A 4689-nucleotide genomic window follows, 5' to 3' on the forward strand; every position below is an offset into this window, starting at 1 on the left:
TATATATATTTATATATATTTATATATATTTATATATATATTTATATATATTTATATATATATTTATATATATATAATGTAGTATATATAATATACTGTGGTATATCTAAAAAGTGTTATGTATCTCACATACACACACACATATATTAATCACATTTCCTTTACCCATTCAACTATCAATGAGTTTTTAGGTTGTTTCCATATCTTGATAAATAATGTTACAATGAACATGGGGGTTCATATATCTTTTCAAATTAATGTTTTCATTTTCTTTGAATACGCAGAAGTGTAGTTGCTGAATCAAATGGTAGTTCTATTTTTAATTTTTTGAGGAATCTCCATACTGTTTAGATAGTAGCTGTACCAATTTACATTCCCACCAACGGTGTACAAGGGTTCCTTTTTCACCACATCCTTGCCAACACTTGTTTTCTTGTCTTTTTGATAACAGCCATTCTGACAGATGTGAGGTGGTATCTCACTATGGTTTTGATTTGCATTTCCCTGATGATGAGTAATATTCAGCATCTTTTCATGTGTCTGTTGGCCATCTGTATATCTTCTTTGGAAAAATGTTTATTCAGATACTCTGCCGCCCCCCCTTTTTTTAAGAAAGCTATTTTCTTTTCTTTTTTTCTTTTTTTAAGATTTTATTCATTTATTTGTCAGAGAGAGAGACCACACAAGCAGGGAAAGCAGCAGGCAGAGGGACGAACAGGCTCCCCACTGAGCAGAGTCACGACCCAAGCCGAAGGCAGACACCCAACTGACTGAGCCACCCAGGGATCCCTACTCTGCCCATTTTTAAATGAAATTTCTTTGTTCCTTTGTTATTGGGCATATGAATTCTTTATATATTTTGGATATTAACCCCTTAATGGATATGTGATTTACAACTATGTACTCCCATTCAGTAGGTTGCCTTTTTTTTTTTTTTTTTTTTTTTTTAAAGATTTTATTTATTTATTCAACAGAGATAGAGACAGCCAGCGAGAGAGGGAACACAAGCAGGGGGAGTGGGAGAGGAAGAAGCAGGCTCACAGCAGAGGAGCCTGATGTGGGGCTCGATCCCATAACGCCGGGATCACGCCCTGAGCCGAAGGCAGACGCTTAACCGCTGTGCCACCCGGGCGCCCCTGTAGGTTGCCTTTTCAATTCGTTGGTGGTTTCTTTTGCTCTGCAGGATCTTTTTAGTTTGATGCAGTCCCAATTTTCTATTTTTGCTTTTGTTGCCACTGCCTTTAGAGTCAAACCCAAAAATATATATCACCCAGAATGATGTCAAGGAACTTACTGTTTTCTTCTAGGAGTTTCATGGTTTACGGTCTTACATTCAAGCTTTTAAAATCTATTTTGAGTTAAGTTTTGTGTTTGGTGTAAGATGGTGGTCCAATTTTCTTCTTTTGTGTGTGGTTTCCAGTCTTTCCAATACCATTTATTGAAGAGGCCATCCTTTCCCCGTTGTATATTCTTGCTTCCTGTGTCATAAATTAATTGACCATATATGCTGGGTTTATTTCTGGGCTCTCTATTCTGTTTCATTGACCTATGTGTCTGTTTTTATACAAATACTATACTGTTTGGGTTACTATAGCTTCATAATACAGTTTGAAATCAGGGAGGATGAAGCCTTTGTTCTTCTTCCTCAACATTACTTTGGCTATTTGGGATTTTGTGTGGTTCCATACAAATTTCAGAATTGTTTGCTTTACTTCTGTGAAAAATGCTGTTGGAACTTTGGTAGGGATTGCATTGAATTATAGGCTACTTGAGGTAATACGGACATTTTTACAAAATTAATTCTTCTAATCCATGAGCATAAGATAGCTTTCCATTTATTTGTGTCTTCTTCAATTTCTTTCATCAATGTCTTATAGTTTGCAATGCATACCTTTCACCTCCTTGGTTAAATTTATTCCTAGGTATTTTATTCTTTTTGATGTAATTGTAAATGGGATTGTTTTCTTAATTTCTCTTTCTGCTAGCTTACTGTTAGTGTATAAAAATGCAACTGATTTTTGCATGTTGATTTTGTAGCTTTACTGAATTTGTTACTTCTAACAATTTTTTTGTGAAGTCTTTAAGGTTTTCTACATATAAAATCATGTCACCTGCAAATAGTGATCGTTTTACTTCTCCCTTTCCCATTTGGATGACTTTTGTTTATTTTTCCTGCCTAAGTGCTCGGCTAGGACTTCCAATACTATGTTGAATAAAAGTGGCAAGAGTGGGTATCTCTGCCTTGCTCCTAATCTTAAGGGGAAAGCTGTCTGCTTTTTGCTGTTGGGTATGACATTAGCTGTGGACTTGTCATATATGGTCTTTAATCTATTGAGATTCGTTACATCTGTATCTACTTTGTTAAGGGTTTTTATCATAAATTTATGTTGAATATTATCAAATGCTTTTTCTGCATTAATTGAAATAATCATACGATTTTTATTGTTCATTTGGTTAATGTGATATATTATATTGATTGATTGATTAGTGGATGTTCGATCATCTTTGCATCCCTGGAATAAGTCCCATTTGATCATGGTGTTTGAACCTTTGAATTTATTGTTGAATCAGCTTACTAATATTTTGTTGAGGGCTTTTTCATTTATGTTGACCCATGATATTGACCCGTAATTCTCTTTTCCCTTCCCTTCCCTTCTCTTCCCTCCCTTCCCCTTCCTTCCTTCCTTCCTTCCTTCCTTCCTTCCTTCCTTCCTTCCTTCCTTCCTTCCTCTTTTCTTCTTTCTTTCTTTCTTTCTTTCTTTCTTTCTTTCTTTCTTTCTTTCTTTCTTTCTTTCTTTCTTTCTTTCCTGTGGTGTCCTTGTCTGGTTTTAGTATCAGCATAATGTTGCCCTCATAAAATGAGTTTGGAAGCATTCCCTCTCTTCAGTTTTTTGGAAGAGTTTAAAAAAAGGCTAGGTATTGAATCTTCTTCGAATGTTTTATAGAATTCATCAGGGAAGGTTTCTAGTCCTGGACTTCTGTTTGTTGGAAGTTTTTTGATTACCGATTTAATCTCCTCGACTAGTAATTGATCTACTCAGATTTTTTTACATCTTTATGATTCAGTCTTGGAAGATTTTATGTTTCTAGGAATTTATCTACTTCTTCTAGGTTGTCCAGTTTATTGGCATATAATTATTCATAGTAGTCTCTTGTGATTCCTTATATTTCTTTGTTATCAGTTGTAATTTCTCTTCTTTCAATCTGTTTCAGGGGAGCCTTACTGAAGACGTAGGTTGCTGAAATATCTCTTAAGTAATCTTCCAGATTTTTAGGACAAACTTCTAACTTTGTTGAGATTGGCTTTTTGTATTGCTTGGGAAAAATGTGGCCTGAGCTGCCTTTTTCCAGACAGATGGGGTAAACTTCATCAAAGCAGGAGACTGAGCAGTTTCTGGAATGTGAGAGGACTTTCCAGGCTTGGTGGCATTAAGTGGGATGAACAGACTGGCAGGTGCCTGCAATTAATCTTCCTATTCCTCAGTAAAATGCAGATGACCCAATGAGATACACAGATCTCTAAATACCCTTGGGCTAATCCAATGCTGGCCAACACTCATAGTGAAGGCATCCCAAGAACCAATTTCACCCTCTGCTAGGAATAATTACTTCCTCTTTCTTCCAGCAGACCTCTCACTTATCCCTCTCCTCACCAACTTTTCTCTCAAGACTCAAAGTTGCTCTTTGGAATCTTGGGAGCGGACCTTGACACCTCTGATTCACAGCCATCTAATCCTGTGGAATTTGACTAACATCTCTCTTATTGCCAGCTGTCATCCATTCATCTCTCCTTTGGCTTTGTGCCTTCTTTCAGCTTAGCTGCAAAGTGGGAGAGTAGAGCGGAAGGTAGTGCTTATATGCATGGAGTTCTCACTATGTACTAAGCATTGTATTGGGTACTTCACATTATCTCATTAAACCTCACAGTAATGCTAGAAGATGATAGATAGATAAATAGATAGATAGATAGATAGACAGAGATAATAGATAGATAGAGACAGATGGATCTTGTAAACCAGTAAGCACTATCTGAAGTTTAAAGTAATACCAAATAGCAGACTCCTGGTGCAAAGTTCTAGAATATAGCATTATGAGGCTGGGTGCCCATTGAGCATGATAATGTGCCTAGGAGATCACTATAGGATAATACATATCTAACCCACGGATTCTGCTTTTCAGACGGATCCTCAAGAATCATTCTGACCCAGGCAAGACTTATTCTGCCTATGTGACTTTAATCAGGGCTAGTTCTGAAAAAGACTCCAAATTAACGGCTATCAGCAGTTTAAGTGCCTATCATGAGCCCTAAAATATACATGTGGGAAAAGATTAAAAAAAATGTGTGTCTCTCTCTCAGAGAATTTATATAGTCTAGTTAGTAAGATAAGGTTTACATACAATACACTTTTATGACATTTATTGTTCTTTCTCCTGTTATAAAAGCAACTCAAGTTCACTGTAAAAAATATAAAAATTAAATAGAAGAAAATAAAAGTCATCCCAAATCCCACTACCCAAATTAACCATAGTTAAAATTCCAAATTATAAATCCCACACACGTCCCCCTCCCTGGCCCTCCACAAACAGGCACACTACATCTACTCTCACCTCACACTTAGTCATAGGAGGAGGTCCTTGTGCAAGTGGGTCATAAACTCTCCCATTTCCTCCTTCCCTTCTAGAGATGTC

The sequence above is a fragment of the Ursus arctos genome, unplaced genomic scaffold (genome assembly GCF_023065955.2).
Source record: "Ursus arctos isolate Adak ecotype North America unplaced genomic scaffold, UrsArc2.0 scaffold_26, whole genome shotgun sequence".
In the NCBI taxonomy this organism is placed as follows: Eukaryota; Metazoa; Chordata; class Mammalia; order Carnivora; family Ursidae; genus Ursus; species Ursus arctos.